The following is a 24,354-nucleotide window of genomic DNA, read 5'->3' as shown; positions in this document are numbered from 1 at the left end:
TGCCCTTAAGATTGCCAACAAATAAATATAATAATGTGACATTTGTGGATGATAAGAGCTTGGGTGTAATAAATTAAACGAATCATAAATAATCAAAAATTTGCTGATTATATTTCACGATAATTCTACACATTTTTTTGTTTTTTTTGCTATAAGAAATAAAAGTGGTTTTAGTTAGTACGCTAGTGATAAAGAGGGAAGCACAAAAAAGTTCCACTATGAAAAGAATTAGTCACATTGCAGTGTGTAAGCAGAGTTATCGGGCATTAGCCAAATATTTGTCCGACTCGCTGGTTTTATCTGACACTTTGCTGCAATCATAAAACTGCGATTCGCTTAAGTGAAATTTTCTCCTCTATCAAGCAAATCCATTTGCAATTCCCAGCAGCTGTTTGCCACTAAAATTATGAACAATTCGCGCACTCATCAAAGCACTTAAGACACTGATTTCGATAAAAAGACTCTTTTGCCACCGCCGCCAACCTCGCCACGCCCACAGCGACAAAAATGAGGAGGAGGAGGAGGAGGAAATGCGCCATAAAAGGCGCTCACACTTTACAACTGCACATAAACCGTTAAAGACTCTTATATTTATATTACACAATACTGCGCTATGCTTATCAGGAATCAAATAATTAAAAAACAAAATATATATCAGACAGCGAAAAGGGCGAAAGCGGAAAACGGAGGGGAAAACCCGCGTCGATAAAAATTAATAGACGCCAACCCTTAGGGCAAGCGTAGGTGGCAACGTAATAGTGAACTGTTACAGTTGCAAGAACAGAGCTAATGATGGCACTGATAGACAATGTGATACCCTGTAAAAGTTGTAAAAGGTGTTAGGATTGAAATTAGCTACCAAATTTCATATGATATCAATTACGTTTTGTTTAACAAATATTGTATTTATGTTGAATTGATATTACTACAATAATTTATTATTATGTTCATCTTATATTCGATATACATATGTAAAAAGAGTTGCAGCATGTTACCAATCCAATACATTTTTTTGTTTAAATATTAAATATTATTTCTAAATTTTTGTTTTTTTTTTAAGATAGTTGAATTGATTATGACATTCATTTTAATAAATTAATCGTATATTGGACATATGAAAAATTAGAAAGATAATTTGAAAAAATCAGCATAATTATCTCTTTTTTATATGTTAAATATGCGTTAATTATTACATTAATCTTTTATTATATTGATATTCTTAGTATAACGAGTTACATGAGTTATTATTATTTTTTTTTATATAGATTGAACACATTATTACAAAATGAGATAATTACAAGAGTACTGAAGAGAAGAAGAGAAAATAGAGTAGTCCAATTTTCCTCACTACCTAAAAATATTAATATATGTTAAGATTGTAAGCAACATGATACAACATTTTGTGAGGAAAAAAATGTTTGCTCAAACCACATAAACACCAGTGATTAATATTCTATGAATTGGCATCTTCGTAGCCAATTTACAGAATCCTCTTCATAATTATATCTAAACAGAATAATAATTGAATTAGGTTAGGAAATGGTTATGCTCTAATTGCTCTGTGCAATTTTAATTAAATGCCGAGCTATTTTAAGCACTACATTTATAAACACCCGGAATCCAAGTTCAACAATGCGAAAGCATTGTGTTAAACACAGGGTATATATAGTATATATGAAACAAACAACATTTGTTAAACAAAGTGGTTTTCAGCAGCCCATAAAAAATCGTCAAACAGCAGAAAGAGCAAAATAACGACAAAGGTGAGCGGGCGGCGGTGAATGGCGGTGAATGGGAATTGGAAGAAGGCGAGACGAGTGGAGAGTACACAAAAAGAACAACGAAAGAGCAGCAGGCAAATTTCCGTTGTGGAAGGCAAATAAATAACGGAACACTGCAAAATGTAAACAATGAAAACGATGCGCAGAATTTGAGGTAGAACTTTTGCAGTGAATGCAAAAAGAGAAGGTACGAAACGCGAATGCAAACACAAAAAAGTAACGAAACAGCAACAGAAACAGATGCAAAACTAGTTGCCAAGAGTGAGCTAACAAACAGCAACAGTAAGACAAGCAACAATAACAAAAGATAGCACCAAACTATGAATACCAAAAGAAGAAGAAGAAGTAGGAGAAGTAGAAGTAGTGGAAAGCAAAGAAGGAGAAGTACTTAACATAGTACTATAGGTAAGAGACTGGAACGATAAACAAAACAACAACAGACGCCAAATGGACAAACACAAATCTATGGCAAAGCCAGATGAAATGGAGCAAATCTTTTAGCGAGCCAAAGTCAAGACAAGTTAAGACGCAACGTGGGCGGGCAACACTGCTGATAATGCTGCTGCCCCACCCCCCGCGGTGAGGTGCACAGTCAGCGTCAGTCACTGACAACGATGCGAGATTGAAGAAGGTGGCGAAAGAGGAGAAGGGGGGAGAGCATACAATGGCGCAGCGTTTCGGAAACAATTTGAAGGCCATAAAAGTTGATGTGGCGGCAGCCAGTAAAACAGGCGTTTGCGACGCCTTCCTATAAAGTCCACCCACCCCCCTCTGCCACCCCTTAAGGGGGCAAGGTGTAGGAGCTGCGACAGCAAATTGAGTAGTGCAAGTCGAAGACATGGCTCAGATATTTTGATGAGGCGACTGTTGCAAGGCAGCCTGCCTGCCTGCAACAATAACGGTAACAAGGCAGAGGAAAAGCATTGCGACCCAAAAGCAAACAAACAAATAAACATAAAGCAGCTGTTTCTTGGCGCCTCAGACGAAAAGAGCGGGCGTCAGAGCGAGTGAGAAAGAGCGTGAATACGAGAGCACAAACAGAGAGAGAAGGCGAGCGAGAGAGAGAGAGGACTGTGAAGAGTGCAAAACAATGACTCTCTGAATGCTCTTTGCCGGCTACCCACGCAAATATTGCCACGCTATCAATCAATGCAGCACATTGCACATACGCACCGTGGTGCAAAAGTATTTGTTTGGCATGATGTCGGCACGGCAAACTAACGACAGTAAATACAAATTTATTCTATTGCCAATTAAATGTAATAAAGGTTGATTATACTCAAGTAGTTAAGTAGGCAAACCTTGTGGGAAAGCAACTTCTTATTTTTTCGTAGATAACAAATTTATTTACAAGAAATAAAACTCAAATATAAACTCGTAATCTCACTTTCAGTAACTAAAACTGGATTTCTTCGGAAAAATCATAGTTAACATATTCATTTTATTTTTTGTATGCGCAATAAGCATATTGCGAACAAGGTTACAGTCGAATTTAGGTGGAGCAAAAAATAGTAAATATTATAAAAGAGAAATAACTCTTTAATTAACTTAAAGCTCTAAATAGAATAAATAAATATAATTTTTGTATTTATTTATGTAATTTCTTTGCAACAATGAATAAAATTCCTTCCATCAGGCTAAAGCATTAATCTAAAAATAAATAACTATTTCATTTTTAACAATACTTTTTGTTTTCTTTTTGCTCGCCATATATCTTTACTATTTGGTAATAATTAATCGAAGTACTTAAGTTTTTTTTTATAACTTTTGTTATTTTAATGTTATTTTATTATATAAATTTGTGAGTTGGTATTGGTTTAATGTATCTCAAAAAGTATAATAATAATCGATATGTTTTATACTTTTATAACTTATAACTTAAGTTAGTTAAAAGTAACTTTTCATTGTCGCTTAACCGCTTTGATTACCTTGAGAATTATTTTGAAATTACTGCAACTGCTTGACCACTGTGCAGTCAAGTTCGACATAGAACATCGAATCGATGCGATGTTTTTTGCACTCGGCAACGTTCGTGGCTTGCTCTCTCTAAGACTCTCTGTCTCTCTTGTTCTCTCTCTCTTGTAGTGTGTCTGTCTGTTTTGCTGTCTCCCTTTGCGTTGCGCTCACTCGCTCTAACACTCACCGCCCACTTGTCACTTGGCATTCACTCATTCATAGCTAGACTGGCGCAATCGCCTGCCTTCTGCCCTCCCTCGTCCCTCGCCAGCCCGTCTGTTGCCTGCCTGCCTGCCTGCGCCTATTGGCAACGAGACGCCGCCGTTGACGACTGAAAACGACGCTGCGGCATTTTGGCCACGGCTTTGGCTCTTGGCTCTTGGCTGCTTTGGTTCTTTGGCTCTTTGGCGCGTTGTGGCGCTTGGCCATATTTCAAGTGTTTCGACTGCGTTCAGTTTCAGTTCTGTCGCTGCAGCGCCAGCAACAAAACGGACGCTTTTCAAATTGAAAGAAAATTGCTGTGGCAACGCGAATTCGTCTGTTTGTTTGTTGTCGAGTGCGAGTGCGAGTTCGATTTCCGAGCTGTGAGTTCTGAGTTCTACGTGAATGAAACGTGAGCGAGTCGCGCAAAAATTATTCGAAGCGCGTTTGTGTCGCTTCGAATTTTATTACGTATACGCCGCGTGCCGTTTGCATTTAGCCATTCGCTATTTGTTTGGCAATTTATTCGACTTGTGTCACAAGGCATGCCAAATATGACAACGAGAAATGAAAATGAAAATGTAAATGCCAAGCGAGCAATTTGCCTAGAACAACACAACACAATGAGATAAAGCAACAACAGTGATAACAACAACAACAATAACAAGAATAACAACAACTGCGGCAGCAACTTGAATTCAATGTCGATAAGGTGGCGCACGCGGCAAACAATTCGAAAATATTAGCACAAAAAACCAAAGTAAAAACAAAGAAAGAAAACAGAAAAAATAATAGTAGTAAAAATTGAATTCTGCTTTTGCTCATTTTTGCTTTGCTTTGCTACACTTCATCGGGTTTTTTTATGTGTTGTTGCCATTCACGTGATACGTGCGACCGCCTAAGATAAGCAAAGACAGATTGTTGGACACACGGGGCGTATGATTGTTGTCAGTGTGTGTTTGTGTGTGTGTGTGAGGCGTCAGCGTAGCGACTGCATGCCAAAATCGCCAAGAATTTAGGAATTCATAATAAAAGCCAAGAAATTCAAAAATAAAGAAATATATATAATAAAAACAAATGAGAATCGTAAAAGCAGGTATGATGAATTAAAAATAACAAAATATTTAATAAACAGCCAATATATATAATGCAGTTCCATAAATTAAGTGAAAATCGTATTCCTGCCAAAAACCTGTTTACCCCAATTTCGTCAGACCACAAATCAAATGTCAACACATTTCTAATATTTCGCATATATATGTATGTACATATCTCTGAATTATATACATATCATTGTCAATTGTCGGCGACTATAAGTATATTTGAGTATAAGTGGCATTTGCTTTTCTCTGCTCTTTTTTTCTTTCTGAGAAACTTGATTTCATATTGATCGCACCGTTGACAGCTACGAGCTGTCGGTTTATATTATCATTACTTGGCCATTAAATGGAAATCATAAATGCGTCAACGGTGTTATTTAATAAAAATAACAACTATTGCTTAACACTTGTGTAAATACAGTAGATTCAATTAAATTGCGCGCGAATATGTTATTTAAAATGAACAAAGCTTCTATTTATTTTTGGTTTGCAAAATAAATATGAAAACTGAATAACATTAATTTCATTCTATACCAAACTAATTACAAACTAAATAATGTTGTTTGTTGTTTTCGTGCAGACAATGTTTGTTTTTCTAACTTTTTGTTCTGCTAACTTTTAGCCGCAGTTTATTTCATTTTAAACGCTCATCTGGCGTTTCATTTGCATATTGTAGAACATAGTTTAAAGTGTTTTAATTTATTTGGAGAGTATTTTTTCAAAGCAAATTTAATGCAGACTTTCGAAAGAAGTGCACTTAAAAATGTGCGAAAGCTTTTCCAATTAAACGGAAAATCTCCGCCTAACTTTTTATGATTTATGACTTTATTTTGTTGCGCCTTTTCAATCCTCTTTATTTATGTTTCCTCTCAACTGTTACTTTAGGCAGAAAATAGGCTTAAAGCTGTTCATAAATTGCAAATTAATTGGAGAACACTTTGGCATAGCAACTTTGGCAATGCAAGACATGTGGAAAATCTGTTAAATATTATTTGTATGACATAATTTGGTAATCGGATCAAGAGCTTAATTGGTAATTTAGAGCTCTTTGGCGCGGAGTGTAAAACTGTCAAGTGCAGTAATTACAAGAGTTTTGCCAAGTTCATCAGAAAGTTTTTTAATGCGTTTTCCGCATAAATCCAAAAAGCGTAAAAATTCCAAAATGAAAAAAACCAAAAAAAGGAAAAAAGAAGACAAGGGAACCATTAGAAATTGGCGCACACAAACTATGGCATTTAATGGCAACAAATGTTGAATGAAAGTTCAGCTGCCAAAAACAACTTGAAAACATAACACAAGAACAGAGCAAATAACGCTGCTGCCAAAGGGCCAACTTTTTCAATTGGCCACACAAGCTGTGAGTGTGTGCGAGAGAGTGTTTGTGTGGGTGTGTGTATACATATGATATGTGTGTGTGTTTCACTGTCTCTTTGTGTGTGCGTGGAGGGAAGTGGCCAACCTAAGCACTCATCATTACCCACATGTGACCATGGCCAATGACACGATATTCTGTTATTTACGCACTGCTATTTCCATCGACAGCTTCATAATTTATGGCCCACTTATTGATTAAACTTGCCCGGGGACTTTAAAGATGGTTATCAATCGTAAGGTAATGCGAAAAACTAGCTGGCAAAAGTCAACTACTCTCTTCTTGTTCTTGTTGTTGTTGTTGTCAGTTGTCAGTTGTTGTTGACCATCAACAACACAAGAAGCAGAAAAATCGCATCCATTGCCATAATTTGCCAGTGTGCCATGGCGCTCGGCTTTGCTGCGCAACGTTGACCAAGCGGAAACGAGCTGCGCTCTGTGACAGCCGCTGGCAGTTTCCGGCCATTTTCCTTTCGTTGGGAGACACACACAGAGACAGAAATTTGTATGCAATTGTTGCAATTTTATTGCCCACAAATGGGGCCAACTGTTTTTAGCTAATCTCCTGCCAAATTCGCTGACCACTCGCCCACTTATTTATGTGGCTCTCATTTCATCTCTCTTTAATTTTTGTGGGCCAGCTTTAAAGGCTTAAAGTTGTTGAGTGTTGCTTTTCAGAATTTGACGAGTGTTGTCCACAAAAAAAGCAAAAAAAAAAAAAAAAAACCGAAAAGTTGTTTAGTTGTTTTGCATATTTTCTGACTGCAATTCACTCTCGTTCACTCAGTACTTATATTATGCTAATTGTGAGTGCTTGCTCTCCACACACACACACATCTCCCTCTTTTTCAGTTTTTTATTCAAAGAGATTTTTACTTTGCTGGCGCAATTTTTGTTGGTTTCGCTAATTAGTTGCGTGAAATTTATGCAGATAAGCTGAGCTGAGCTTTGCTTTGCTTTTAAGCTGACAGCCGATGGAGCAGAAGCTGCCCAAAAATACCCACAATCTAACAAAAAAATCAACGACGCAGCTAGATCAGAAAGTTGAAGCATACTTCATGGGACAGGCAGCTGCTGTTATTCTTATATTTCAGCAAATCTCTTAAATCTGAATTATTCGCCTGATTTACGTCGATGAATTCGTATGAATTGCTTTAGGAAATTCTGGGAAAAATCATAATCTGCTTAAGCTTTTAATGCTGGAAAGCACATTAAAGCTTTCTATATATAACACATTAATGCACAATAAATTGAAGCACATTTGGTGTAAGATTTTTTTATGCTTTTGAGCAGCTATTATAAAATTATGTACTTTCTAGAATTCCCATTATCTATTAATATGTATGCTGTGACAAATTATATTGAATACTTATACGGTAATCATATTAAAAAAAAAAACATAATCTGCATAATGTTAAAAAGCACATTAAAGCTTTTTATACATATATAAAAAATTAATGCAGAAATTATAAAATGATATCGTTCTATTGTAATTAAAATGATTTGATTGATTGAATTCACTAAACATTAGAATAAGCTTATTATTTTTGGGAAGCTTTATCACAACGCAGGACTATTTAAGAGTATGTATTTAAACTAACTAAACTTAAGGGGACAAACGAAATCTAATCTCTTTAAGCTTTTAATGCTGGAAAGCACATTAAAGCTTTCTATATATAACACATTAATGCACAATAAATTGAAGCACATTTGGTGTAACATTTTTTTTATATTTGTGAGCAGCAAGTATAAAAAGGTGTTCTTTCTATATAATAATATATGAATATGCTGTAACAAATTATATTGAATACTTATACGGTAATCATATTCATAAAAAAAAAACATAATCTGCATAATGCTAGAAAGCACATTAAAGCTTTATATACATATATAACATATTAATGCAGAAATTATAAAATGATTTCGTTTCTATTGTATTTAAAATGCTTTGATTGATTGAATTCACTAAACATTGGAATAAGTTTCTTATTTTTGGGAAGCGTATGATTATGTATTTAATCATTAAGGAGCTAAACTTAAGGAGACAAACAAAATCTAATCTGCTTAAGCTTTTAATGCTGGAAAGCACATTAAAGCGTTTTGTATATGCAATAAATAGAAACACATTTTGCTGGAATTATAAAATCATACAACAAATGTATGCATTTAATTTGTATAATTTCCTTTATTAAATGGCCACAAATTCTACTGAAAATACCCAACATTTAAATAATCCTTTAATTTTTGGGCAGCTTATTAATGACGTAAGTCCATTTATGTGTCATAATTGTGTTTAATCTTTAAGCTACTTTAAATGAATGTGGTTCGTACCCAACAAAATGTTTAATTATAATTTAAAAGCTTTTATATGTTGCGTAATCCGCTTATGATGCAATTATAGTTGCGAATATTAGATGCAAATGGATACTGTTATTACTAATTAAATGAGAGTACTAGCAAAGTCTTCGTATTATTAACGCCATTTTGCCACTCGAGCTCATTGTTATGCTCCACAATATAGAATAAGTACTATTAGAGCTACTTGCCATTAAAGTTAATCCGTCGCATGTTATGGGTGGCTTTAACTTTTGGCCATACTTTATCATTTATGGGCAATGCATAAAAGTGACAGCTTAACGCCCAAGATGATCAATAAGGCAATCCCCCAATAGCGCAATTGACAAGCGATAAGCGATATGCCGCGATACTAAGTTTGAAGAGAACCGCAAAATCTTTTTCTTGCTTATCACTTTAACCCACATTACGTATCAAATTTTTATGAGGCGGCAGCAACCTTATATAAACTTCCATCCATATACATACATATAGATATATGCGCAAATGCAATGTAAAGCCATTCAAGTGTAAAAACGAGCGGGAAAAAAGAAAGGCAAACCACACACACATACACACACACATATACTCAGTCGCGTGTGCAGAAAAGCAGGCAACAACATTTGCGTAAAATGGCAAAATTCAGCGCATGGAAAACTCATTTATCATCAACCGCCCCAGCAACCGCAACACGCACAATTTTACAACAACAACAACAACTACAGAAACATCGGGGACAACAACAAGAAGCGGGCAGCAATAACGACAAACAAATGATTTAAATTAATCCACTTAAAGCCACTCAAAGACGATGTCATAGACCAAAAAGCACAAATTATACTTACACAAAAATATAAATACGTATACGTAAATCAAAAGACCGAATTCCCAAAACACAAATTCAAATTAATTCCACTGAAATTACCAAAGCATACTTTTGGGATCATCCAAAATTTAAATTGAAGGACAACAAAATACAAAAAAAAAAAAAAAAAATAAAAGACCGTGTGCCATTCAGATTGGGATTGATGCCGACTCGTAAAGTGGAATTCGAAATAAGCCCCCTGAAATGCGACAACAGTACAAAATGCTAAGTGACATTTGAACGCAGTTGGTAAAGCAATGAAATTCTGCCTGCCCAGACAAACAAAACAATTGCTCGACATGCCAAATAAATGTGCAGTACCATATATTGAATAAACTCTGCTGGAACTTCAACTAAAAATGTGCCAAGTCGACTATGTGATGCACTGCCAGAAATTTAAATAGTTCATTAAATCCAAAGTTAATTCAGTTGCTAAACAGCTTAACATTTGTGGGATTAAACATGCTGGTGTAACATTTCCTTTCAGCGCAAATTTTCAATAGATTTCCGCTTGGTTGGAATATATTTGATAAGCTGCTTCATGCTGCGAATTCCAGGAAGACACATTGAAAACGTGCTGAAAGCCGCTTTGCAAATGTTATTTATTTAACAGACAATAAGCTATAATGATGTTAGCGTACATAATGATGGGATTAACAAAAGTAATTTAAATGTTTAATAATGCCCTACAATTAAATTATCAGTTGCAAGTAAATCCTTTTTAAAGTATTTAAAAGTTTCAACCAAGTAATCAAAGTTAACAAAAATGTGCTGTAGGGTTTAAGTGATTTAAATTCATTGCAAACTTCAAGTAATATTGTATTTTTCGTTAATAAACTGTAAGTTGTTATCAATACTTACCTTTGTGAGTAATCGACATGTTCGATAAACTTAATTTTTTCAGTATTTTGCAAGTTCGATAAATTTACTCTGTTGAGTATTTTGCAAGTTCGATAAAATTACCATTTTGAGTAATTTGCAAGTTCGATAAACTTTAAAACTCCACAAGGAAGAAGAAGATTTTTACACTGCACTTTAAATTTGCATAAGGATTTGTTTTGACTTTCAAGATGTGCTTTAAAGTAGTTATGCAAGTGCAGCGCTAAAACGTCGGCAAACGGTATTTAAAATGAATGTTAACCGTTCCTTGTGCAACTCACAACAACAACGACGACAACGAAAAAAGTAGAGGAAATTTTTCAATTTCGATATAAAGGCTAAAGACATGCCATAAGTGGGTGCAAAAGAGGAGCGCAAATGGAGGTGGGGAGCAAGGGCGGCCTACGGCTTCTCGGCACGCTTCAAATGTGGGTCACACACACTACAATTGCTGAGGGGGGCGGAGGTTGTCAACGTAACGACCCGCTTTTGGCCAAGGCGCCGCCAGACGTCGACTTCGCACATATGGCCAACAACGGGATGAGCTACCACTAACCTCCTCTCCCTCCCACCCTCTAGTCGACACTTTGTGATGAGGAGCAGAGCAAGGGAGGGAGGGGAAGACTTTGGCCTGCGGTTGTCGTCAGCGTCATCGCTTAAATCGCCGCCATCGTTTTTTACCGTTACAGTGCCGACATTTTATTGCTGCATCCTTGCAGTTTTTATAGACCCATCCGCAGAGAGAGCGAGGGAGAGAGGGAGAAATAAATTGTGTCGCTATCTCTGTCTGGCACGCCCTTACAATTGAGCATGTGTTTCCTCTTTTACACCCACTTGCAAATTGTTATTTACAGTTATTTTAGTGCATTGTGCGGCCGTCGCTCTAACGGAACTGAAAGTTGAAGTTGGTCGCTTTAGTGTGCGTGAAGGCCTTTTAAATAAACTCTCACACACACATACACACACATAAATGTCATGTGTTCATGTCTGCGAACACTTCGTCTACGTATATATGTAGGTACGTCTATTAAAGAGTTCAAAGCAAAAGTGTAGGCGACATGAATAACAAAAACAACAAGGCAAAAAAACAGCTGAAGTTTTCGCTTGATAACAAGAAGTCGGTGAAAAGTCAATAGCCAAAGAGTCGAGCTATCAGTTACCCATAGAGGCAATTGCTACGGCAAACCAGCTGAAAAGTATGCTACGAAAAGAGGAAGTAAATAATACTCAATTTATACGCTTTATTGAGAATAAAATACTTTAAAGCAAAAATACAGCTTATGAAGAGAATCATGTCTTAGAAAGGATAAAATGTGTTACTTGTCTAAGCTGTCAAAAGGGTAGCAGTAAACCAGTTTAAGTAAAAATGTACATCAAAATAGTTTCAAAAAAAAAGGCTAAAAAAATATGTATAGTGTTGATACTAATTTAAAATAAAATTAATGAAATGGAAAATAATTTATGGAATAATATGAATGGAAGAAACGGAAGACAATAACATTTGTTAAAAAGTAAATTCAATGTTCTTGCTTTGTTATTATTGTTATATTTTATGACTGGTTAAATTGTTAATACTACGTAATAAATAATTTGCTAAGCTGGTTGCCTAAAATTCGGTTGTAATAGTAAAAGGAAAAATAATAATAATAATTATCATGAACAAAGAGTAAAGAATGAAATTCAAGGACTTTTGCAACCTTTTTACGTGTTATTTACAAGGAATTAGTGGCAACAAACACAGTTTTTAATTGGACAACAGCTAATTACTAAATTAGTATTTACTTACTTTCCCTTTAACGAAACATTGCACACAAACAAGAAGTTCCACACTAATAGAATCTTTTGCTTCTGTGATTCATCAGTTAGCAGGGTCTTCGCCTATTTTGCCGTAGGGTATTTCGAAGGGCGACAAAAAATCTGCGCCCATATGGAAGAGGAGCAGCAGTTCAGTTCAGCTCAGCTGAGGGTGCAGCCCATATGTCTGTGGGGTAGGTTCTAGGTTCTATTCGCATACATATATACTACTATCTATGTATAGTGGATGAGGGTGTGGGCAATATGTTGGCCCACAAGCACTTTTGGGGACATGTACTGCGGACTCTGAAAAGCAGTTTTTCATTGACATTTTTTTCCTACCGCTTTAACGTTCTGATAGTCAGCAAACGAAATTCTTTCGCTATATATTTTTTTCTGTTCTTTTTTTTCTAGTTCTGTGTCCGTGTGGCTAAAAAGCTCGTTAAGCAAAATAGAAGAAGGTAAGCAAATAATCGAATTTGGGGAACTCTTTTGAAATTGAAAACGCCAAGCACTGAAGCACGTTATTGGAAGTTAGATAAATGTGCAAAAAACACCTATTTAAATATAGGCACACACACATGGCCATAAATAAAGATAAGCCACACACAAAAAAAAAAGGTAGGCAAATATGTACTTGTACTCCCGCAATAGCAATTGATGATAATTTCTCACTTTATGTGGCACATTATTGCGTATCAAGTGTTAGATAAATGCGGGAAAAGTCCCAAATAAACTGAGCTAGAAAGTTGCTAATAAAACAAATGATAAAAGTAGTTACGATAGCTAAATAAATATTTGCTATTTATTTATTTATAGAATGGCTCACACATAAAGTCTAATGTAAATTGTAGCGATCAAAGTACAAGGTTCAAGTTTATTGAATTTTGTAATAAACTTGCAAATAAACTGCTAACATTAACATATTCCATTAGGTACTTTTACTTTGGGAAATTTAAGAATTACTCGTATTAAAGCATTTGCTGTGTCAAATAACTTTATTCTCTTTAGGGACTTTGCTACTTTGTATTTTCATTTGTTACCCAACAATGTGCTCTTATTTAATTCCCAGAATTCTTGATACTTACCGCAAGATTCTTAAACTTAAATACAGTCAATTCGGTGGTTGTTTCTGTTGTTAAACACGCATTTTTCCATGCAATAAATAAATAAAGATAATAATTTATTCAAGACTTTCCTTTACGCAGCTGTTGAACCCTTTTACTCTAAAAACTTGTCCAGATATTATCCCTCTGCTTATCGCTGATGTCATCATCAGTATTTTCAATCATAACAGAAAGCACCGTTAGGCACAGGATCGTTTTAGTGCGTTGCGGTCCCCCATCAAGTCGAGACTTGCTGCCATGCAGGAGAACCTTTTGCATTTGGACTCGCCTCACATTGACACTGCTGCCTACGTGCCACACTGGCTTTCAAGCCTTGTCGCCTCTTGCTGTGCTCTCCTGTCCTGTCCCGTCCCGTCCCGTCCTGTCCTGTTCTGTCCCTTCACTGCTGTTCGAGAGACCCTCTCGCTTGTTGTCTGTCTGGTGTCCATATTAAGAGCACATAAGCTGCCCTTAAACCCCTTTTTGTGAGGGACTCACGGGCTCTGCGTGCACACGCGTACCTACATTTAATACAAATTTGCCAGTTGTGTGTACTCCCAAAAGCCAATTACGTGCTCAAATGGCTACCGGAAATGAGACGACAAGAAGGAGGAGGAGAAGAGGCAGAGCAAAAGAAATATGAAGGAGGCAGGTTGGAATGTGTGCTGAATAGAGCGAGTTCAGGTTTATGCGTGGCCCATAACATTTATAAGATCACGTGCTCAATTATTAAGCCACTAAATAAATAAATAGCGGCATTCTGACACGTGCCCAGACCGTAACGACAATGAACGTTGAGTTCGGACCAAATGTGACGTCCAGCATCGACGTAATAAACTTCTTCACGCCACACAAATTTAGTTGAACTCATTACTCATACGCAGCGTTGCTCGCTGTATATGTATATATTGCGTATACGCGCAGCGAGATAAATCGTTCGCTTTGTATAATTTGTATTAATTAATTAATCAGCACCAAGCCAAAAACACAACGAAAAAAGAGTGAACGAATAACGATAACGGAACGAAACAAAAAAAAAAACTTTCGTTTCGCCTTCATTTTGTTGCCATAATTGTTGTTGCTGTTGTTAACGTTGTTCTAGCGCTGTTTTGTTGTTTTGGGGTCGAATTCACGACCTCATTCTGTTTGGTGATAAAAATCGCGCAATTAGCTGGCGTTGATTTTCGCACAGGACATGCATATTTTATATGGAACACATGGAACGCAGCAACGTTCCATGTTCGTTGGCAAAAGCCGTGGCTTTTGGGGTCTATAAAACTGGAGCAGTTTGGGGCCAATTCTAATTCACTGGCGTCTGGCGCAAAAATATAATTCACTTTTGCACACGCTGCCTCGAGGGAGCGGGCTTTCAATGGGGGATCATTGGGGGTCCGAGCGTTTAAACGAAGGTGCAAATTAAATCAACATGCATATCCGTTTGACACCGTTTCGCAAATCACCCCACTGACTGAGCGAATACAAAACGTGGAAGAGAAGAAAGTGAGTCAGAGAGAGAGAGAGACACGAATTACAGTTACTGCTATGTGAGTGAGAGTCCCTATCCCAAACCTATCCAAAAAACAAAAAAGAAGGGGAACTATTTTGGGGAGGGTTTGGCAAAATGGCGCGCATATTGCAAATGACCGAAACAAAAAAATCAACACTGAAAACAGCAACAACAGCAAAATGTAATGAAACTTTGGGCCCTCTGTGTGAGAGTGTGTGTGTGTAACCTTGTTAAAAACTGGAGCGCAGATATGGCAACTGGGAAATGGTTAAAGGTAGTCTGTGCACCACTGGGGTACTATATAGTAAAAGTATATGTACGTGTATCTGAGTGAGTGCGAGAGAACGTCCTACAACAATAAAATAAGTGCAAACTTTTTTTGTTTTCGGCATTCCACTTTGAAAGTGGTGCTCATCGCTTGGGCTGTGTTTCGCTGAGATTTGCTGTGGATTCCCCAACAAGGAAACAGCATTAACATTATGCGAGGTGGCTCGTAATACTACCAAACAGCACAGATAGCGAAAAGTTCTTCGGCATTACATATTTGCATGCACTGACAGCAATAACTCCTGAGCTTACAGCTTCTGCATTCAACTTGTGTGTGTGTGTGGGGGGGGGGAGGGGGGGACAGATATATGGGTTTAGCTCTAGGCACGTTTCTGACTTTAAGTGTACGCTGTCTGTCCATGCATTAAAATCAATTGTTTTTCTGTGGGTTAACGCAAGATTAGAGCAGCAATGGAGCGCAAGGAAAAACTTTCAGCTGTCATATAAAAAAAAACGGCAATGGGAATTTTTTGGATTCCATTGAAACTAATACCACTTTTTAAATAATTCGTTTAAAATAAAGTGCTGTCGACTTAAAAGGAAGTTGAGCGAAATTCCAATGTGATTATGTCATCTAAATGAAGCTCTATAAAAAAATTATATTTAAAACGAAAAAAGGCGATTAATCAAAGTGTGCAGCAAAAAGTGAATGTATTAAAATTTAATGAAAATATATCATCTAAAAAAGAATTTATAACGAAGTATATTGAAAAAATTCATAATAATATTGAATTGAATCAAATATTGATTTAAAAAGAACTTTACTTTATTTTGTCATTTACTTAATCCCTAATTTAAAAACAATTATTTTTGACCAAAAAGAGAAATGAAATGAATTCACAATAGCTAAATAAAATACACTCAGAAATGAAATTAAATAAGCGCATTTTTGTGGCAAGTCAACCAAATTCCAGACAGAATAAATAAAAATTAATTATGTGCATAGAACGTAAATAAATTGCGATATTTTATGGACACTTTGCGCGTCTGTCGCTGGCTCCTCTTTGGCTCTTTGGCTTTGGCTGCCTGCCTGACTGCCTGCCTGACTGGGTGGCTAACAGACTGGCTGGCTGACTTCTAGAGACAGCTAATATGCTCCCATTTAATTGTTTGCTGTGCTTAAAAATAGTTAATGCCACATAATCCGAAACTGAAATGGGGAGAAAAGCGCGAACCACTAAAATAATGCATTTTGTTTGTACACTTTTTGGTTTTTTGTTTTTGGTTTGCCCAGCGTTGAAGGTAACACAGCAACAGCAGCAGCATCAGCAACAGCAACAGTGTGTGGGGAACGCGACGTCGCTGACACTCGCTTAAATAAAAGATTTTTTAATTAAAAATATTTCACCTGCGAAAAGCGGCGACGACACAATTTTCCTCTTTGCGCGCTCACATAAATAAATGCAGCCACGCACAGCAACAATAACAACTACAACAGCAACAACAACATAAAGAGAAACAACAGTGAAAATGAGAACAGGAACAGCAATTTAAAATACAAAGACACGAGAAGACTGGACGTGGACTACGCGTTTGAGAGGGGGAGAGAGAGAGAGGGAAAGGAAGAGGAAGAGAGCAGCCAGTTTGCCAGTGGGTCAAACTGAAAATGAGCCGTGGGCGTGAATATAAATAAATGAGCAGGCAAGCAATGGACGACGGACGCAGCGAAAGACGAGAGCGATGAAAGTGGCGGGGCAACAATGAAAAAAAAAAAAGGGCGCAGGCAATAATTAAACCGATACGCAAACAATTGAACGATAGGTGGCGCTGCAGGTGTTCACCACAAATAACGACAACTCCAGCGAAAGAGAGTGTGGAAGAGAGAGAGAGAGAGAGAGAACGTGTAAAAGCGAACGCGCACAAATGTTGGGTGGCAACTGAAATTAACCCATGACTTTAAAAACATTCGTTAAGCGCTGTGTGCAAGAAAAATGACACAAATGATGGACACAGCTTAAACCAAGTGACAATGACAACAGCAAAAAGGAAGGCAACAACAAGGACCACACGCTGTGTTTCTCTCACTCGCTCATGCTGTCTCATTTATTCGCTTACGTTGTGGGCGTGTATGTGTGCGTCACTATGTGTGTAATGTGGGCGTACGTATGTATGTATGTATGTGTCATCAGGCACACTGTTTGGTCTTAACACGTTGTGCTAAATTTTGAAAGATGACCAAAACTGCTGCCATCACTGCTGCCGTTGACTCCATTAGAGCATGCAGAAAATGAACACATCAGCATCGTAAATACATCATAAGAATCCACAAAGTCTCTGTGTCTGTATTTGTGTGCAAGAGGGAAGCTCACAGTTGATGGACAGCAATGGAAAAGATGGTTAAAGCAGCAAACTGACAAATTTTCACTTTGTTGTTTGTCGTCATCTCTTCTTAAATCAGCATTAAAGAAGAAGAACATTTGTCGCCTTACTTGTAAGCAAGCTGTTTTCTTGCATTTTCTTTTGCATATTCAAGATTTAAGCATTTTGTGAAACGCGTTTAGCATACGAATGACAATTCAAAAAAAAAAAATAAAATAAAATATGGAATGCAAGTTCATATTTTGCAATTTCACTTTGAAATTCCTTTTTAGAAGATGTCATTAGAAATTTATTGAATTATCGTGACAGTCATTTGAATACCCTTAAAGGGAAAATTAAATTAACAGGGTATGTCGCAGAAATCTGTAAAGATTTGTAGTGTGAATTTCAAAAATGAAATTGTTTTTAATTTTAAATATTTAGTATATCAATTTATTATCTGAATATATATAATTTGAAAATAATATAACATTTTTTTGAATTTTTATATAAAATAATTAAACCGAATATATTTCAAGATCTATCTAAACTCATCCTTATAGATATGCTAAAACGTCTTGCATTACTTTATTTGTATAGAAGTTCAATAAATTATGATTATTAAGGACAATCTAGGGTAACTGTCGGTCAACTACGCTAGTTTCTCGTTTTTATAGCAGACAATAAATGTGAATTTTTTGGTAGTAGAACCCGATTGAATATTCAATGCCAGCAAGAAGAAATAAATTATTTATTGTCATTATTTATTTGCGTTTTTATTGCAAATGCAGTGCTTTCAAAATTTATTAACCTAACAGAAAATATATTGCAATGTTTTCAAGAGTACTTAAAATCCTTACAAAAGGAATCCATTATATAAGGAGTGTAAGCTGCCAATATTGGAAGAATTTCAAATTAATTGACTTTGATTTATTGAGCTTTTCATAATATTTGTCAAAAGTCTTTTAAAAAGCATGATTAATGTTTATATAGTTTCAGTTTACTGGACAAACAGTTTGCTATAAACCCTTTAATTACTTTAAAATCTGTTTGTTTACTCGTAATTCCTAATTATACTTTCATTGTGTTTATTGTGCGTAATTGTGTGCTACATTTCCTTTTTGTGATCCGATGAATATTTATGGCTCGCCGTGTATGTAAATGCATAACGAGGATATTCGAAATTACAAAATGGACGAGCAATAACCAAGAAATTGTAATTATGCTTTCGATAATCCCCTCGAGGCATTTTTTGTCCCTGCTTTTTGCTGTTTTTATTATGGCTGTCATGTAGCGGGGGGCCAGCAAGGAAATATGTTACAGGTGCAGGTGCAGGTTCAGAACTGACAGCATGCAATATGCCGGTGCTTCAAGGATATTGCGATGCAATTTTCATTTATGAGTTTGTCTGTTGCAGCTGCCGAAGCTGAAGCTGAAGCAGAAACTGTTCTCTCCACTGTGTTGTTCGTCAATACAAAAGGGAATGTGTGTGGTCTGCAAGCAACTTGCAATCAGCTCTCAAATGGTAGCCAAGCAACAACTGTAGCAGCATCTACTTGAATTACCCAAAATTCGCACCGATTTATGGCCGTGCAACATGGCGTATACGTGCTATGTGTGGTCAGACAGTAGACAGTTTCCTTTGTCCAATCGAGTAAATGACTTCTCCTTCATTGCTCTCTCACTCTCACTCTCTCTCTTTCTGTCGGTGGCGCCTTAAGTTATTAATATTGTTGCTGCTTAAGCTGAATATTTATGCAACTGCTTAGTAGTAACAGCTAAAAGCAAATAATTTATGGAATAAAGACATTAAAAGGGGATATAACAAACAAAAAAAGAAACGACCAACAGGAAGAGCAGGGAAAACACCAGCAAAAAAGAAAATACAACAACAGCAAAAAAAATGTGAAAAACTCTTCAAGCTTAATTCAAACTAAGTGGCTCAACATCAAGGCAAGTGACGACGGCAGCGCTGATGATGACCTGAAGAGCGTCAGGCCAAGCTGCTGACTGCCGAAAGAGAGGCGAAGGACGAAGACGAGGACAAGGGCGGGACGCACAGCTCAGCAATGAATGGCTCTCGACAGGCGCAATGTGCAACATGAGTCCAAAAGCAACAGCAACAGTAATGGCAACAGCAGCAGCAGCAGCAGTGACTGTGGCAAGTGGCAAGTGGGCCAAGCGAAGCCAAGCCAAGCCACAACAGGCGCCAAAAACACCTTCAGGCTTGCGTCGGCTAAAGCACATGAAGTGCAGAGGGGGAACGGAAGCTCGGCTCCGAGCGTAGACCCTCTAATGAGTTGCCCTTACGACGGCGTGGCGCCACACAGTGTGGCGAACTTAATACCCAAGTGGATCCCACACAAGTTCGATTGATTGTCAACAGCAATCCGCATTTTGTCTGCTTTTTTTTTGTGTGTGGGTTCAAAATGTCAGCTATTGAACGGATTACTCTTGCAATTTTCTTTTATTGAAATCATTGCAGAAAAGACTTTTCAACATTTTCCCTTACAAACTAATGTTGCAACGTTGCTAAACACTTTCTTTGATCTTTTTGATTGTACTTCAATTTGATAATGAGTGGCACTTTCTTTCATTTCAAAGATTAAACTGGAATTATAATTCTCAATTCAAGTGTCTATATTTTATTTTTATTTTTCTTTCTTTATTCGAATTTTGAATTTATTGTTTTATTTGATTTGTTCTTTTGCCTTTGAAGTGAATTTATATTTTAACTTTGATTTTATTCATTATTATTTGCTTGTTTGCAAAGTTACTATATTTTTTGCTTTATTCAATCTTTAGTTTAAATTCTAAGGGAATAATTTGTGGGATTACTGAATCTTTTGTTTAAATTCTAAGGGAAAATAAATACACATGTGTCTACTTTTTATTTGTCATTTGAGTTTTCTCTTTATTTCATTTTCATTTTTATTAGAATTTATCGTGTATTTTCAATTCATTTGTTGCTTATCAAAATTTAATGAAAAATAAGAATGCATTTTGTTTCCTTTGTTTTTCACTTGTGTTTTCCTTTCTATTTTAATCTACACAATTTCTTCTACATTTTTGTATTTCAAATATTTGCAAATCTGTGCTTTGAGATACTTAAATTGTTCGTTCAAATAATAATGAAAAAATCGTATTTCTCTTCATTTATTTTTTCATAAGCGTTTGTATATTTTGTATATTGTTCTATACTACATTTTATATATTATATTTCGTTCTTATAAATATTTATAAGAATATTCCTGGTTCTATTGTATATTTCGTTCAAATTTTAATGCAAAATTAGCATGCATTTCTCTTTATTTATTTATCACTTGATTTTTCTTTTTCCTTCTCACTTTTTATGCACATCGTTGACTTTACTTTATTTTGCTTTCCACATTGAATAATCGACGCTCACTTTATCCCTCACTCTCTCTTATTGTGCGTAATGCAATTTTCTTTTAATCTTCATCTAAATGCACTTGAGAGTTCTTTGATGGTCCCCGTTAATCTCGTATGCTAATTGACAGCTATTCACAGCGAGCGTACTCTGATATTGATGCCCACTGTAACAGTGGGTTAGCAAATAATGTTTACGGGGTGGCAACAGCAACGTCCGACCTGCAACGTGCAACGTTCAACGCTTGGTGTGCCACCGAGTGTGTTGCATGCTCTCGGGCTCGAGGGCAGCGAATTATGTGCTTGCACTGAGTGCATTAGCACCCGGCTAGCATAAGGATGAGAATGTAAATGAGAATGTGAACGAGTGTGGACGACGAGACGGACTTGGCCAGAGTCCGGGGAGGGGAGGGGGTAAGGATGAGGTTAAGGATGTTAGTTTTAAGCGTTTGCCAAGAGAGGTGCCCATGTGGCATGTGGCATGAGGCATGAGGCATGTGGTAGACGGCGTGAGGCGAGGCCAAGCGAAGGCATTGAAGCAAAATGCCAGGCTATTGTTATTGTTGTTGCTGTTGCTGTTGTTGTTCTCATGCTCGAGAGTAGGTTGGAGACCCAAAAACTGTGCCACAGCAATGCAGGGTAAACTAAATTATAGTCATCGTTGTTGCTGCTGTTGTTGTTCTTGTTGCCACATTGTTGTTTTGTGGCTGTTACTGCTGTTGCTGCTGTTGTGCCTGCTGTGCAGTTGCCCCAAAAAAATGAAATCAAAATCAAATAAAGCGAGCGCACGTGAGTCAAGTCGAATCCCTGCTGAGACTCGAAAGCAAAGCCAAGCGAAACTGAAGCTGAAACTGAAGTTACGCCAAAAACGCCAAGCTATGCAAATTAAATTCGACTGCTGATTGTCCGCGTTGTCCCTTCTCCCCCGAAACGGGGGGAAAAAAGGACACACCAAAACGGAAGAAGCAAAAGGGTCACAGGTGTACTTTGTGCCAATTTGTGTTTGCATTTGCTTTTGCTTTGCGGCAAACAACTCTCCACGGAGGCAACATCCACAATGCCACAAAATGCATGAGCCAAGGGACGCGCCACACTCCCAATTGAGTGCCACACACACACACGCACACATACACATACATACAATTTATAATGAGTGCTTTGTTGAGCTTGCATGAGGATGCAATTCGCTTGAACTCGTATCTGGTTCAATAGGTAACCAAATACTGATTCACATTCTCTGCCACACACACACAATTAACCAAAATCGGATCGATAGAGCTGCCAATTACAAATTACAAATTGTGATTTCTTCGAAATATGTAAGCTTGTTTACCTTGCATTTAGAAATACAATACTCTTGAATAAACTTTGGCCTGCAGCCTTGCAGCTTGCATTTGGCTGTGACACATGATCCAAGCCAATTATTCACTTTATTGCTTATGTTTATTGGCACAAACATTTATAGTTTAATACGCATAAATAAGGCTAGTTTACTCAAGAATGTTTAACCACAAGCTGCTTTGTTTACTTGATTATTTTAATAACAAGCAAAACATAACTCATAAATAAAATATGAAATGGAAACTTTAGTTCACAGAAGAGTGCTTTAGTAAAAGCATCTTTATTTACCTGCTTTTTTTTTTAAACAAGCAATAGTAAATAATATATGAAATGGAAAGTTTAGTTTATGTAAGAGATTCTTTATTTACTAAATTATTTTTTATGACAAACAAAACAATATTTATAAATATTTACTTTAATGTACACTACGAGCTACTTTATTAACTTCATTACTTTATATTATTATTATTGATTATTAATACCTTTTAAAAAAATATTTATTTTATAGTAATAATAATAATGTTATTACTAACATTAAAAGGAAATAATTGTTTACAAAAAAGTACCGACTATAAGATACCTGCTACCTATTTTGAATGACAATCAGTCAACTAAGACCCTTACTAAGTCCATACAAAAATATTTATTTAATAACTTACATTTTTAATATTGATAAATAATACTTACATACAATAAAAAACATATTTGTGGTTATAACTTTGTGTAAACATTTTTATATCATCCATAATTTATATTAATGAACAATATCGTAAAAGTACGGTATCGTTAAAAGAAAGAGTTTAATATGAATTCAAGCTGTCGGCCTCCATCATATATTTTTATACCCGCTACCCATAGGGTAGAAGGGTATTATAACTTTGTGTCGGCAGGAAATGTATGTAACAGGTAGAAGAAGGCATCTCCGACCCTATAAAGTATATATATTCTTGATCAGCGTCAACAGCCGAGACGATCTAGCCATGTCCGTCTGTCCGTCTGTGTGTCTGTCCGTCTGTCCGTCTGTCCGTATAAACACCTAGATCTCAGAGACAATAAGAGATAGAGCTATAATTTTTTTCGACAGCATTTGTTATGTTTGCACGCAGATCAAGTTTGTTTCAAATTTTTGCCACGCCCACTTCCGCCCCCGCAAATCAAAAAAATCGAATAACAAGCGTAATTGTAAAGCTAGAATTGCGAATTTTGGTATATACAATAATAACTATAGTATTTATGATTCCTGAAAACTTGGTTGCGATCAGATAAAAATTGAAGTTATTAAAGAAATACTTTTGTATGGGCAAAAACTACTTACTAGGGGTCTAATTTGCTTTGGCGGACAATCTAGTATTTTGTGCCGTCTATGGTATATTTTGAATACGGTACTATATCGAGATACCAAATATACCATTTGGTATATTTTTTTTAGTATTTTAGTATATTTTAATAATAATACCCCAAAATATATTTTTAGTATTTTTGTTGTATAATTGGTATGTTTTGAGAATAATACCGCAAAATATATTGCTTTTATTCAAAATAAGTAGCGGGTATCTCACAGTCGAGCCCACTCGACTGTAGCTTTCTTACTTGTTATAAGTATTACTATAAGAATTTAAAATCTATAAATTTATTAATATTTTAAAATATACAAATATTTTTGTAATTATTCTTATCAGTTTTATTATATTTAAAGTATATGAAAATATATAATACATAATGTATATAAAAGACATTTTATAGTATATTATACATGTTTGTCCTAAGTCATAACTGTTCTATGATACTAACATGGTCTCATTATATGTTAGGCAATAACTCTGCTGTACGACTTGCCTAATGTCGTTAGATCCACATTGCATTCTAGGTTTATAAAAAGAAACTAGGAGAGACATTTTCTATACCTTTAATGTTGTCTGCTTTGTACAATGAATTTCAGTATATTTCCTTCAAATTATCCGAATGCGTAGCCAGCTATATCTGTTGTTTTCCCTAGTGACTTTATTCTTATCTGGAAGTATATAAAACACTAAACAAACAGAATTAATGTTTCTGAAATAGGAGTAATACTTCTGTTACTCAATTCAAGCATCGAATTACCGAA

The 24,354-nt window shown here is 36.2% G+C and overlaps 1 protein-coding gene across 4 annotated transcripts in view; it reads left to right on the top strand.

Moving 5' to 3' along the window:
- Positions 1–24,354, top strand: part of LOC117572537 (protein phosphatase 1 regulatory subunit 16A) — a 51,251-nt gene that overhangs the window by 18,088 nt on the left and 8,809 nt on the right. For 2 of the 4 annotated variants that reach the window (XM_034255407.2, XM_052004986.1), the window contains exon 3: positions 12,696–12,742. The exons of 1 other annotated variant lie outside the window; for it this stretch is intronic. The gene's annotated coding sequence lies outside the window, so the exon portion shown is untranslated. Of the gene's footprint in view, positions 1–4,262; positions 5,035–12,695; positions 12,743–24,354 lie in introns of those variants that run through there. One more of the 4 variants, XM_052004988.1, reaches the window with a different exon arrangement.

Source organism: Drosophila albomicans, chromosome 3, assembly GCF_009650485.2.
Source record: "Drosophila albomicans strain 15112-1751.03 chromosome 3, ASM965048v2, whole genome shotgun sequence".
NCBI lineage: Eukaryota > Metazoa > Arthropoda > Insecta > Diptera > Drosophilidae > Drosophila > Drosophila albomicans.
This window is presented reverse-complemented; position numbering and strand designations above follow the sequence as displayed.